Genomic DNA, 15,749 nt, shown 5'->3' on the forward strand with positions numbered 1-15,749 from the left:
ATGAAAAACCCAAACTCATTACACAACCATCAACAAATACTTTGGCTTTTTCTTATTTCAATTCTGATCTCAAACATCTCATTTTGTGCTTGTGAGATAAAAAACACTCGCATCATCGATGATGCAAGGCCAATGATCTTGTTTGAGCGATTTGGGTTTGCCCAAGACGGGCACGTGGCCATTTCCATAAAAGATGTTTCATGGAAATCCAAACATCACAATGCAAAGCTTGATCCTACTTCCATGGGGTTCTTCCTCGTCAGAGACATCTCCTTCCCACGAATCTTAAATGAGTCAGAGTACACCGAAGGCTTTTGCGTTCTATCGAGCCAATTTGTGAAACTTATATTCAGACTTGACAAGCTCGCTGGTGGCTTAACCTACAATGGTTCTATAGCCATCGAGGAGCCAGACAAGTATAATTTGATATTTGGAAATTGCCAACCAGAATTTGAAGTCACGATGAACGTTCATACGGAGATGTACAATGTACGAAATGATGGTACAAAGGATTTCCTTCCTGCAGGCCAAACCCTAATGCCAAAACTCTATTTTCTCCTTTTCCTCATCTACACCATTTTTTTGGGTACATGGATTTTCATTTGTATCAAACAAAGATCAACCGTTGATCGAATTCATTTAATTATGTGTGCATTGCTTTTGTTCAAAGCACTCAAACTCATTTGTGCGTCAGAGGACAAGATGTACATAACCAAAACGGGCACGCCCCACGGTTGGGATGTTGCGTTCTACGTGTTTGGTTTCTTCAAAGGTGTCATTCTTTTCACTGTCATCGTCCTCATAGGCACCGGTTGGTCATTCCTAAAACCATACCTTCAAGAGCGTGAAAAGAAAGTCTTAATGGTAATTATTCCATTACAAGTTTTAGAAAACGTAGCTTCTGTTGTAATCAGCGAAACGGGGCCTGCTATGAAGGATTGGTTGATGTGGACTCAGTTGTTCTTGATTTTTGATGTGGCATGTTGTTGCGCTGTGCTTTTTCCTATCATTTGGTCGATCAAAAGCTTGAGAGAGGCGTCGAAGACGGATGGAAAGGCTGCGAGGAATTTGGGGAAATTGACTTTGTTTAAACAGTTCTACGTTGTTGTGATTTTGTTCTTGTACTTCACTAGAGTGATGGTTCCGGCGATTGGGACGGTGGTGAGTTACAGATATGAATGGGTTGCCGTCGCAGCGGCGGAGGGTGGGAGCTTGGGTTTTTATTTGTTCATTTTTTACAACTTTCAGCCCATAGAGAAAAATCCGTACTTGGTGATTGATGATGAAGAAGAAGCTACTGCAGGTCACATATTGGAAGCTGACGATTCATTCGACCTCTAAGGTTAAAGACTTTAGAGAGAGAGAAAAAAAAAAAAAGAAGAAGAAGAAAAAAAAGAAGTAGACATTAGAAATGCATCAAATGAGGTGAGGTTAAAGAGGGCATGAGATCCTTCGTGTAATATTTATTTATTTTTTATTTTAGGTTTTTGGTGTTAGTGTTTAGTATAACTTTTATTTATAATTAGACAAAAAATTGTTATTAAAAAGTTTAAGTGGAAATATTTTTTATTTCTACTTTTTAGTTATTAACTTCTAATTTAAAAAAGAAAAAGAGGATTAATTGCATTTTAAGTCTCATAAGTATAAGTTTGATGTTATTTTGATCATTAATATTTATATTGTGTCAATTTGGTCACAACATATAAGAGTGTTTCAATTTGGTGATGCTGAAATAGTAGATGTGTGGTTGTGTTTTGTCAAGAAAAATGGTGGCATGAGTGGTGGAAAGGGGTAGAACTGGTTGTGAGTGGTGGAGAAGGGGGTGGTGTGGTCATGAATGAAATGGGAGAGAGAGAGAGAGAGAGAGAGAGAGAGTAGTGTTGGGTGGTGGAAGAAAAAAAGGCTCGAGGATAAAGAGTAAGGGCAATGATGGGTGGTGATGAGCTAATGGGGGAAAGGATGAAAGTGGCAGAAAAAAAATGTAAGAGTTGCCATGGGTAGTGGGAAAATGCAAGGATTGGGAGAACAAAGACTAAGAATAGTAAAAGAAGGGGGGAAGGGGTTTAGAAATTGTAGTACATAGTTGTGGATTTCGCCAAGATTACCCATATTGGTTGCTTTCAGTAGTTTATGCAAGTCCAAACAATAACATGAGAGATGAGCTATGGGAACACTTGGAGGAAATTGCTCAAAATATTATTGAACCTTGGTTAGTTGCTAGTGATTTTAATGATTTCACACCTAATGAAAAATGAAGTTTTCAAGGAAACCAAAACCAAAATTTGAGCCAAGACCAGAGGAGAAGCAAAAAATTCAACGAGAGGGTGGACAAATGCAATTTAACGGATTTGGGATACATCGGACCAAGGTTGACTTGGTCTAATAATAGAAAAGGTTGGGCAAATACTATAGTAAGATTGGATAGAGCTATATGCAACACAGAGTGAAGAACCAGTTTCCTAAATGGAGTAGTTTGAAATCTACCTCGCACCTACTCAAACCATTCACCTATGATCTTCGTTTAACCCCACTTGTAAACCCTTTAAATTCATGGCTGCTTGAATCACTCATGACGATTTCAAAAATGTGGTTGATAATAATTGGACCAAGAACCACACCTCTCTGTGTAGCAATCTCCAGAAACTAGCTTATGAAGTTAGTATCTGGAATAAAGAGGTCTTTGGTAATATCTTCGGAAGGAAGAGGTGGTCACTAGGGAGGATTGAAGGCATACAAAAATCCCAAGCTAAGATCTACTCTCAAAACCTTTACACTCTCGAGTTGGATCTTGTGGACCAATATAATAAAGTGTTATACCAAGAAGAGCTTTTGTGGTTTCAAAAATCTAGAACTAATTAGATTACACAAGGAGAGAGGAACACAATTTTTTTTCATCTTACTACTTTGACCAAAAAGAGAAGGAGAAACATTGAGATGCTTAGAAGTGATAGTGGGGATTGGGTTGACCATCCTAACCAACTCAAAAGCCTAATTACCAATTACTTTGTTAGTATTTTTAGTTACTCCCCTACTACCCCTCTTGATCACTGGAACAATCTGGTGGTTTACAAGGTTACCTAGGAGAACAACATTGAGCTTACTAGTAGCATAACAAATGAGGAGGTTTGGAGGGCCGTGAAGAACATTAATGCTTTTAAGGCCCCTGGGAAGGATGGGTTTCAAGTTGTGTTATACCACATTTATTGGTCTATTATTGGACCCTCTATTTGTGATTTTGTGAAAAACTATTTCCTTAACAAATATATCCCTTTTGATGTTATTACCAAAACTCTTGTTGCTTTGATACCCAAAATTGATAACCCTGAGAGTATTAAATAATTTAGGCCCATCAGCCTTTGTAATGTGTCCTATGAAATTATTTCTAAAATCATTGTAAGTAGGATCAGACATCTTTTGAACAAAATTGTTAGACCTAATCAATGTAGTTTCATCCCTGGTAGAAATACCAGTGAAAACATCATTATTTCTCAAGAGATCATCTATTCTTTGAATCAAAAAATGGGCAAAAAATGAGGTATGATTTTAAAAATTGATTTGGAAAAAGCTTATGATAACATTTCTTGGGATCTTGTTAAACAAACTCTTCATGAATTTGACTTTGACAAAACTTGATTGATATAATTATGTGTTGTGTTACAAGTGTTGGCACTACCATTATTTGGGATAGTGAACCTTTTATGGTGTTTAAACCCCAAAGAGGATTGAGACAAGAGGATCCATTATCTTCTTATATCTTTGTGTTATATATGGAGAGGTTTTCTAACATGATTAGCTTTAAAGCTGAGAGCAAGAATTGGAAAGGTGTTAAGGTCACTAGAGGTGGGCCTAGTATCATCCATTTATTATTTACTAATGATCTCATGTTATTTAAGCTGGTCACCATGTCCAATTGTAGCACTATCATGAAGGTCATGGATGAATTTTGTAACATCTCTGGGTTGAAAGTTAATTCCCACAAGTCCAAGCTTTATGTATCTCCTAATATCGAAAGAAGGAAAGCTAGAGACTTGAGCACCAAATGTGGTATTCCTTTAACTAATGAGTTACGGAAATACTGGGGTGTTCCCTAATTCATGGCAGAGTTAGCAGAAGGTATTTTAATGACATCCTTGACAAAATGCAAAGAAGATTGGCTAGGTGGAAAGCTAATGTGCTATCCTTGGCAGGTAGAGCCACTCTGATTAAATCAGTTAGCTCTGTTATTCCTTCTTACACTATGCAAACAATGTTGTTACCTAAAAAAGTGAGCAATGACATTGACAAATTGAATAGAAATTTCCTTTCGGGTGACACCTTGGAAAAAAAACAAAATTCATCTGCTTAATTAGGATGTGGTGTGCAAAATGAAAAAGAATGGGGAGGCTTGGGATAAAAAATGTGAAAACCCGCATTTAATTATTCTAAAAAAAGAATAATAAATATAAATAAATAAATAAATAAATAAATTGATTAATTAATTAATAAATTTTATCTGGAGTTTGTTCGAAATATATTAGTGTATAAGTTAGTTTTAAATTAATCTAATTAAATCACTAACAAAGACATTATTAATAATAATAATTTTGTGAATATTCAATATTTATTGTTTATAAATTATTTTAATTAGGATTTAACATGATAATTATTCTTACTAAATACCTTAGTTAAAAATCTTGGTGTATCAATTTTGAAAAACCCATACAAATACACACACACAGAGGAAAAAAAAAAAAAAAACAGAATTGAATTCTCGGTGGCAGAATAATGCCACCTGTTTGTTTGCATGTTAATATAGGAACCATAACCATATCATACTTCTTGGATTTAGAAGATACGAAGTGACTAGAGAGAATGATGAGAAGAAAGAGAGAGAAGGGAAAAGTCTCAGCATGTTTATATATATGCATGCTACTCTATGATTAGAAAATGTAAAGGAAACCTGCGAAGAAAATCTGCAAAGTAGAGTAAGGGAATAAGAGGAGGAGGTTAAGAAGGTTGCATATTTTCCTACTATTTCACTATTTCATTTCAATCCTATAACTAAGTAAAAAAAACCTCTCAATCATCTAATTTTTTTTTTAATTGTTGAAATTTTCAGATTATATTCATATGATAAAATGACTAACTTATAGATATAAATTTTTCTATATATGTATATAAATTTTGTGATGTGTATATCAAATATTTGAAGATATTAATAATCTTAAAGTCATGATATTATTGTGGAAATAGGCTTGAATGTGTAGTTTATACCATTAAAGAGAGGATTGAAGATTTTGTTTGGCCCTTAAATCTGCCACAACATTTGTATGAATTTTTAGACAATTTTATACTCAAAATTTGAAAATGATTTCTTATAAAAAGTTATTGAGAATGATGTCTAATTCATTCAGGAATTTTTGAAACAATTATTGAGCCTTTTACAAATTTATACAAATTTTTAATTAAATCTAAAACTGCAATACATATTTTACTATATATTTGAAAATTTATTAAAAATTCTATATTAAACCAAATCTAAGTAATTTCTAACTAAAAGATGAAATTTGAGAAATCTAGCTTCATAATAAATTTTTAGATTATGGAGTTGATCTATGAATTTAAGTATGGAATTAATTTAAGAAAATGTGATAAATTTGTGTCATAAAATTTTTGGGAATTTTAAAAAATTGTTTATAACTTATTTTTTGGAAATTCTTTCTGAAAAGTGACCTACACATTTTTATTGAATATTCTGTACATTTTCACGAATTTTAGAATTGTATAAATAATTTATTTATAATTTTTATTATCTAAGGCATAACCTGAAATTTTCTGGACAGGTTTAAGATCATCACTTCAATCATTTATTTGGATAAAAATCAATTATTGTGTTGGTCTAATTTATCAAATATTGTAAATTAGTAATCCATGTATGAGTGTATTGTGGTTTATTTAATATTATGTTAGTCTAATTTTGTAAATTAAAAATTCATGAATGTGTGTGATTATGATTTATTTTCTTTGTATCTAAGTTATTATATTCATACTATGGTTCAAATTAATTGTTTATTTAAATTATTTAAATTGAATTATTATTGTGTGACATGTGTAATATTTTATGTTGGGAATTTTAAAGTTGGTATAACATTATTGGTGATTGAAATTTGAATAATTTGTGATTAATATAAAACCTAACCGAAATGATTAATGGTATATATAAAGTTAATGATAGAGAGTTAATATCGGTTGTTCACGGTGAGCCCTGATTTTGAGAATTCTCACGTAAATTGTGTCGTAAAACCCTAAGATGGCATGAGACTTATTTGAACCCTTATCGGTATTTGGTTTTGGAATAAGGATAAATGTGCAGGTGGCACGCAGGGAAGTTACGTACCCCTAGCAGACCGTTCCCTTGGGCCAGACCATGGATGCCACGGCTTGGGTATATAACTTCGGGTGTGGGCATCTTTGGTAGTTCTTGAATATTTGACCAAAAAGGGGTTTCAAATTAACTGTGGCCATGACTTAGTGGTTGGTAAGAAAATCTCTTGGGTGAGATTTTGAGCGTCACCTAAACTATTAAAATTGTCGAAATTATCATAATGGTTGTTACATTTATCATGCTATTAAATTTTATCACTATTTTAATTATTATTATGGTTTGATTATTTTCTCTTAAAAAAAAAAGAATGGTAGGTTAGTTATATTTTCATACTGTGTTACAAAACTCATGGCATATATTTTGTTGCTCTGCGTTTTATGCCAGATTATGTCAAAGAAGGGACTGAGGCTGAATTTGGAACTGCTGCTTATATTGAACCTTGACTAACTTAAAGTCAAGACTTTATCAAAATAAAATTTTATTATCTCTTGTATTAGTACCTAAAAATATTGTAACGTTGAATGTGAACTTGTAATTTTTTTTTGTGTTATTGAACTTTGACCATGTGAGAATTTAAATTTTCTTAATTAGATGTTAAAATTTTTATTTAGCAAGTTATTTTGTTATTTAAATTTTATGATGTTCTAAAAATTTGGGGCGTTACAAAAAAAGTCAGAGGCCAAAATTTGGCCTTGCTAACTAAGCTGGGTTGGAACATGGTTAGTGTAGACACCCCATTTTTTTACGGCCCTTACGACTTGGACGTCCTCGTATGCACACCCGATGATGAGTTTATATGCTCGCCAAGTGTTCGAAGTCCTCAGCAGAATGCCAGCCTGTCAAACCCTGTACCTTTGTTGTCCCAGTTTTGGACCAAGACTAACTTTTCCAACCTGCAGCCTCTGGTGGCCTACCAGTTACCACTTTTGGGCTGTCGGCCACCAGTGTAGTTTGTAGATATTTTATGCCAACTGTGCCAGCTGTTTGCACAGATACATGCATCTATCCCCACGTGTAGGGCTGGACCTCCTTGAGGGAATTTCATATTTTCTATATATATATATGAGGCCCCTCTCTCATGTTTTAAGGTTAGAAAATTTTGAGATAAATTTTTTTCCTTTATCTCTATAATTCTCTCTCTCCTTCTCTCTATCAAATCTCTACACCTTTGCCTACAAATCTTCAACCTTTGCTTATACATCATTAACTAAATCTTCTCATCTTTGAGCCGAGGTATTCTTGAGCTTGGTTTGAACTTTGGAGAGTGTGTTTACTTGATTTTGTTGTTTGGAATAGCTTCTTCTCTTCAAGAGATATAAGACTTTACTTGTAACTTTGTTTTGTTTACTATTATTTCTACTATTTTTTCATTGTTTTGGGTTGTCAAAACTCCATATTTTTTGGCTGAAACTTGTGGTTTAAGGCCTTAAAGGGTGGAGGGGTGGTTCACCATTCTCTCAAGGCCTTTTCCATTGTGTTTCCCACCTTTGTACTATCTTTTTTTGAATTTTCAAACACAGTTTTTCAGAGTTATTTCAATGGCTAAAATCATGTTTTAAAGTCCAAAATTAAAGGGGTTAGCCTCCCCTTGTGTCTTGCTTACTAGCCTAGCTTGTGCTATGTTTTAGCATATTAATCTAGCTTTCTTTGTCTTAATTCTAGCATGTTTTAGGACTATTTTTAGACTATTTTTGGTTGATAGTTGCATTTGAGTTTTGTTTTGCATATTTATAGTGTAATTGCCCTCATGAGCTTGGTGTTTTAGGCCTTAGACACCATCTCATTTGAGTTGATAGCATTTATTTATGCTTTTCTCACTTATTTTCAACACTAATAATCTCTACAACCTTCCTCCTTTCTTGGCTTTTGTTTTGCTTTGAGAGTTGTTTCAAACCTCTTGTTCTTTTAAGCATGAGATTGAGGTTGTCATACTTAATGGTTTAATCCCTTTTAGGGGTTCATTATCAACAGCATGACATCTCTTTCATGTCTTAAGTTAACTCTTGGTTTGGTACTTCACTCCATTAGAGGACTTAAATTCATTATTGGACTTAATGAATTAAAGGATGGTTGGTAATCTAAAATGGAATAATTAAAATTGGGACTAAAATGGTGTAAGATAATAAAATGTTGTATTCAATTGGACATTAATTGAACACATGGAAGCTTTAGGTATTTCATACTCATTAGTGATGAAATGGCTTAAGTTTCCAATGTCACTACTTCCTTTGATCAACTCATGAAAGGGAGGAAGTTAGAGTCTTATTTTGTTGCATTTATTGAAATTGAACACTTTGGTTCATGAGCCATCATGCAATGAAATTGCTTGAGTTGATGGTTTGGAGACCAAGTTCATTACTCCTTTTATTTGTTCATGAAAATGAGCGGTGAATTGTGCAAATAAACCCTTGAAAATACCATATGCATGCTCTGTTTGTTCTTTGTTGCAGCATGATAAACTGGGCAGTAGTGGCCGGCAGGCCACCTTCCATGGCCAGCAGGTGGCCGATAGGCCTCATCACTGGCCGGCCGGCCACTGATGTAAAATTCAACATTTTGTTTATGAGGCAAAACATAATTATTTTGGAAGTGGACAACAGTGTGTGTGTTCTATTGCGCAACAGAGACTCTTCGGAAGCAAAACAGTGACTTTTCAGGTGGAAACCGAGCACGCGCATGAGCATCCCTCGCATTCCGAGCTTGTTTAAGTTTAAATATTTAGATTATATATTTGTTGTAATTAATTAGTTGTAACTAGTTATTCAATTTCGTGTTGTAATAATTAGTTAGCTAGAATAGTTAGTTAATTCATTTGTTGTAATATTAGTTAAGTAATTTAACTAATTTCATTTGTATGTAATAATTAGCTTAATTTGCTTAGCTTTAATTAGTTAGTTTATTGTGACGACCCCACCGTGTATAACGAATAACACTTAATTAATTAAGGAGATTTGAATTTTAATTGTCCATTATTCTAATTTAATTTGGGGTCATAAAATTATTTAGTTTGATTCGTATATGATTCTATTGAGGATTTATTTTGGAATTAGAAATTAAAAGCCAACATGGCTCAAGAAAGTACAAATAGTGAATTGAATAATTTAAATTTCGAGTATCGGACCATATGGAAGTTAATTAAATATTCGATTTAGACCTATAAAATTGAGATTTGATTAGCTGGGTCCGAATTGGAGTTGATTAAGTTATACGAATTAAGAATTAAGATTATTATGAATTAAATTTATTTATGAGGTGTTCAATTGAATATGTAATTTATTGACGAAGATTTTGAAGTTTAATCTGAAATTAAAGGCCCTAATGATTTCAGAAACCAGAATTGAGGTTGAAAATAAGTTTAATTTAATATTTTGAGTCTTTTGGGAATTTGATTAAAAATTTGATTCAAATTGATAAATTTAATTATGATAGATTGGGTTGTAATGGAAGTCAAATTAGATTAATTAAATTATGTGAAATTTGTGATTAGTTATGATTAATTAAGCTAAGTGCTAATTAAATTAATACATAATTAGCAAGATAATCCAATATTGCTCTAATTGATTAAGATGTTGATTTATGCTTGAGAGACTTCTAGAAAAGTTGAGAGCATTGCTGGACATCCATCATCTATATGTATATGAGAAGGAAAAAGGAACTCAATCAGGTTGTAGGAAGGAAAAAGCCACAGAGAGAGAGAGAGAGAGTCCAAGTTAGTACTATTTCTGGAAATGGAGAAGGACTCAAGGAAAAGCTATAGATTAATGAAAGAAATGAAGAAAAGAAAAGTAAAGGAGAAGTAGAAGAGAATCAATTAAAATGTTGAAATTAAAGTTTAAAATATGAAATCATGTTTAATTTTTATTGAATCTTTATATTACACTTGAAATCAAAGATGAAATTGGACTCAAAATCATGTAATTAATAGGAATTAACAAGAAGATAAAGAAAATTGGAATTATGTTTAAGATTATAGAAATAAATTTGGAAATTAATTAGTTAGAGTTTGATTTTTGTTATTCTTCATAAATTGCAACTCATCCTTACATGCATGTTAGAATTTCAAGGTTTTAGATTTAATTCATGTGTAAAAGACTTATAAGTTTAAATTTGGGTTAGATATGAAGAAAATTAATAAAAAACTAAATTAGAGTAATTCGAGAATTAAATTATGCTTTGCTTGGAAAAAATATAAAATCAATAGTTTTGATCCTAATTTCATACATGCAAATATTTCTTTGAAAGAGTTTGTAATTTTAATTTCATGATTTAAGAGGAATTAGTAAAATGATGAAGAAATTGAATTGGATTCAAAATTATGGAAGTTAATTTGGAATTTGGTTCTAAACATAAAATGGGTTACATGCATGTGGATGATTATGGAAAATAAATTAGAAATTAATTATTTTGGGCATGATTTTGTAGTCTTGCATAAGATTAAGTCTCACTGTTACATGTATAGGCAAATTAATATTCTAATTACAACATGCATCATGGATTTTGAAAAAAAAAAATTGAATTAATTTAATTTCATATTTTGAGGAGAAAAAGGGAAAAGCTTTAGAAAGATCAAGTTTATGGAAATTTGGAGTTAATCTTAAGGTTAGACAAAGTTTTGATTTTTACTATGAAAATTAGGGATTTGTTTGATTTTAATTTTTAATCCATGCATGTAATTTAATTTAAAAGTTTTATTCAATTTAAACACATTTTAGAACATCTATGATTATAAATTGAATTTTTGGTTAAAGATTGAGTTAAGTTGAAATTCTGAGGAATTTATTTTGTAATTCATTAGTTAAGTTTGATTTTGTTATTGATAATGAAATTGGGTTCTATTTTTACATACATCGTGAAATTTTCAAGGGTTTGAAAAGTCTAATTCATATTTTAAAAATGTGGGTTTGATATAAAGAAAATGAGTTAAAACTAAATTTGGACAATTGGAGCATGATTTTGAATAAATGATTTCTATATGAGAGTGTTTACTAAATTATACAATGGTTCTCCATATTTGTGTACCTAAAATACATGTTTTGAGGCTTTGAATATCAAATTTGAACTTCAATTACAATTTTGGAAATTTCAGATTTCACATTGTCTGCTCGAGCGAGGAAAGTCTCGCTTGAGCGTGAAAATCGAGCTCCTAGAAGTGTTTCAAAATTTTACAGTCCGCTCGAGCGACCAAAGTAGCGCTCGAGCGAGGACACTATTTTCAGCAATTTTTACTAACTCTTTTAAATGTATAATTGCATCTTCATGACATTCTAAGTATTCTTAGGCACCAATTGGATTCTCATAGTTATGGAATAAACTAGAAACACATAAAGAGAGTTAAATTAAAATGAAATGAATATTGAATGGTGTTTCTATTGTGTTTTTGTTATGTGATTTATACAAGTGGGCATCCGAGGCCTTATATCGACTTAACCCACTGTGAGTAATAACTCTGTAAAGTTATGTTTAACTTTTATTATTTTCTGATGATACGAGATGATAAGTTTCTGAAATGCTATGTTTTGTATGAATGAATGATTGCCTATTTTCTTTGAAACGTAATTGTGGTATTCTTAGCAGAGGCCCTCCCCTAGGAGACATAATACTGTGGCTTATGGTCATGAGGCCCTAGCCTGGGGGTTAATATCGTGGCCTAGGCCCTCGCCCGGGGGAAACAATGCCGTGGCCCACGTATGAGATATGTTACCCGGTACCGAAGGTTCCATTATGAAACTTGATATGCTTGACCAACATGATATGTTGTGCTAAAGGAAGTACCACACATGATTTGAATATGAATATGAATATGACTCTATTTCTGATACGAATATGAACATGAACATGACTATGTTTCTGATTTGATAAGAGCTTTGAAAGCTGATTTCTGAGTTTCTGATATGAATACGAACATAAACATGACTACGTTTCTGATTTGATAAGAGATTTAAAATCTGATTTCTGAATTCTGTATGGACATCATTCATTAAAATCTTTACTCTGTTATTATTCATTGGGCTCCAACTCACTGTATTATTTTTGTATGTAGGTGATCATGCGTACGACCAAGCCTAGAGCTTCTGCTTGGATTCTGTTTTGTCAGCCAACCTAAGTGCCTCCCGTGGAGGTTCCGGATATGTCTACTGGTTATGGGTAAGTGCATTAAGTTCAAGTTTTGTTTTCTTGTTTGGTTAAACAAGTCCTTGCTTATTTTGTAAATAGGGTTAAGTCCCTTTTTGTCTAATCTGTATCAATATGATGACGTAAGGGTGATGCGTAAATATGTATATAAAAAGTTTTAAATTTTTCCGTTTCATATAAGTCTGCACAGCTCAATGGATGTTGTATATTTGTTATTTGCTTCCGCTAGCCCCTAATATTAAGCTAATCTGTCTCAGAGGCCTTCGGTAATCCCAGGATTACTGGCCGGTTACGATGCTAACCTATAGGGGTAGGTTTGGGTCGTGACATTTATTCATTCGGACTCTCCTTCGTGAGAGCGCAATGTAATAATGCATATGTCTTTCAACCCTCCGTCTTTCTCTCTTTTATTTGCTAGCTTATGATGGTTAGATTAGGGACATCATGTTTCGACTAGCATGCTTCATGTTTGCATCCATTTGTATTGCATGCACTGAGACTCGATTTATCATTCTAATTGCATTATTGTTTAAATATTTTTTTGAATACGTGCTTAGATTGCTTGCTACTTAATTGACTCAAAAGCCATATTAGTAGCCAAGCCTAGCAATTGCATATCGCATGTGTTGCATTAGCCATCTTGCATAAGTTAGGAATCATGCATTTTTTCTAACTCATTTCTTTTTTGGTTTGGAGTACTAGGTGAGTCTTTACTCGCTTTAGCATAAATTGCATGAGTGTGTGATTGTTGCCATGTGTAGCATACTTAACATAAGGCTAAGTGCTTAAATGCTATAAACTGCTTGAATGCTTATGGATGAAGGCTTATTGCTTGAATTGGAATAATTTGAGTAATATTCATATACGATCACTTTTTCACGTGGTACATATTCGAAACAATTTTAAAAAACGAACATGAATCAAGTGTTCCAATTCTTGCAAAGTTAGTCTATACTTGTGTGTGTGTGCATCACATAGTAATGCTAGCAAAATAAACCGGAACAAGAGCATATAATGTAAATAAGATTCATATCATGATTAGTAGAGGCCGATCTTTGATCGGGCGAGTGGGGGTGCTCAAATGTATTCATGACCTTCCCCTCTCGTACTTAAGTTCCCGAGTCGAGACAATCTTGGTGATGACGAACACGTGGCCTTTAGCACGAGTCATGAGTTTCTTAAGTTTTCCAAAAATATTTAGGTGGCGACTCTGTATCTGGCAAAACAGTCCATTTTTGACATTTTTAATTCAAAATCGATGGCAAGTCTATTGATGTGTGGAAAGATTAGTGGTATGGCGATAGGTCCTTTGTAGAATCTGTTCCCAGCCCCAATCAAAGCAAATCCACTGATGATCCCAGGTGTGAAAATGTTAGAGACTTGTTGGGAGAGAATGGAAATTGGGATGATTAATGTGTTAAAAGTCTTCTCCCCTCTCTTATTGCCTTTCTAATTTTGAATATTGTCCTTTCTAATAATGTTAACATGGATTCTCTTCTATAGAAATGTGTAACTGATGGTGTGTTTTCTGTTTCATCTGTTTATGAGCTCATCCAAGGTAAACTTGATATGGAAGAGGATTGGAACTGGTTGTGGAAGCTTAGGCTACCACAAAAACTTAAAGCTTTCTTGTAGATTGTCTCTATCGAAAGTTGTTTACTAATCATATGAGAATAAAAAAGGGCTTTACCAATGATCCTATATGCCTAAATTGTTGTGGGATTGAGGATAACAATCATCTGTTTAAGGAGTGTTATAAGGCTAAAGAAGTATGGCTTGCAACTTTTGGCAAGAATTGGTACCTAGATATGTTGAAGAAATCTTGGATGGATTGGCTCAAGAGTAATTCTAGAAATAAAAAATATTTTAATGAAGACATCTCTTGGTACACTGTTTTTGTTGTGATTTTATGGAAAATCTGAAAAACTAGAAATACTTTTGTGTTTGATGGAAAGAATACTAATAACAAAGAGAGTGCCACATTTATTTTGGATTACTCTAGAGATATCCGCCAAGCTTTTCTTAACTTAATCCTTAATCCTAGACCATTCTATAGACTTATTCATTGGTGTTGGCCATCTGCAGGTAGGATAAAACTCAATATAGATGGATGCAAGAAAGCTAGGGAAGAAGAAGGCTTTGGAGGGCTACTTCGTGATGAAAGAGGAGCTTATGTATGTGGCTATTATGGCAAGATGCGAATGGGAACAAGTTTAGAAGCTGAGTTGTGGGCCTTGTACAGAGGCCTTACTATCATACTATAAAAGGGACTAAATAATGTGATGATCGAAACTGATGCGGCCCATGTGGTTAAGCTGATGGGAGAAGAAACAAGGGATTGCTCCTTCAGAAACTTGGGAGAAGATGCCAAAATACTTTTTAGAGGGTGTGAATACACTATTCAACACATTTGGAAAGAAAACAACTTATGTGTGAACACATTGGCTAAACTAGGTGCAGAACAACTTGAAGAAATGTTGGTGGTGAATGAGCCATCTATTGAAATTAAGAGCTTGTTAGTTACAGACATGATAGGTCTATTTAGTGATCGGGCTTAGCCCTTTGTTGTTGTTGTTGTTGTTGTTATTGTTGTTGTTTTTTTTTTTTTTTTTTTTTTGTGTAACCCACAAAAAAAAAAAAAGTTCAATAAGTTGATTGTTACAATTGAAAAATACAAAATCAAAGTGAGATTTGGCTATAAAATGTAAGGGTTTACTCAAATTTCCATAACTACTTTAATACAATATTAATAGAAAAATCATATTATAAGAGATTAACTATTACGATTGAAAAATAAAAAAATTAAAAGAGGATTCGGTATATTGAGCAAAGTGTGAAGTGTAAATTTTTTTATTTATCCCCTCACAATCTAAACAACTCATGAAAGAGATTCAAAAAGTATTTTTTACAAGAAAAAATTTAGGGAAAAAAAAAAAAACTCTTAAGATTTTACTATTATAATAAAATAAACCTTGAAAGTTTAATTTTGTTAATTTAAACATTTAATGTTTTAATTTATTTTCAATTTAAGCACTTCATCTATTTTTGTTAAATAAAATTAATAAAAAATTTAATATTTTGGTCAATAAAATAAGTAAACAAATCAAAAATATTAAAATTAAAATTGATAAAAATAAAAATTTATTTTTTTATAATGATGAAATCTATCATTTTTTTTAATTTAAATTTCACAAAATTTTCACTCCAAACAAACATAATATTTACTACATTTTCCCTAATTTTTATCTGCTAT

General features: G+C 32.7%; 1 pseudogene; it reads left to right on the plus strand.

Annotated features, from left to right (window-relative positions):
- LOC114297659 (protein CANDIDATE G-PROTEIN COUPLED RECEPTOR 7 pseudogene) lies at positions 1 to 1,341 on the plus strand (annotated as a pseudogene).
- Positions 1,342 to 15,749: the final 14,408 nt, after the last annotated feature.

This window comes from Camellia sinensis, chromosome 8, assembly GCF_055761805.1.
Source record: "Camellia sinensis isolate YWXY chromosome 8, ASM5576180v1, whole genome shotgun sequence".
NCBI classification, from domain to species: Eukaryota; Viridiplantae; Streptophyta; class Magnoliopsida; order Ericales; family Theaceae; genus Camellia; species Camellia sinensis.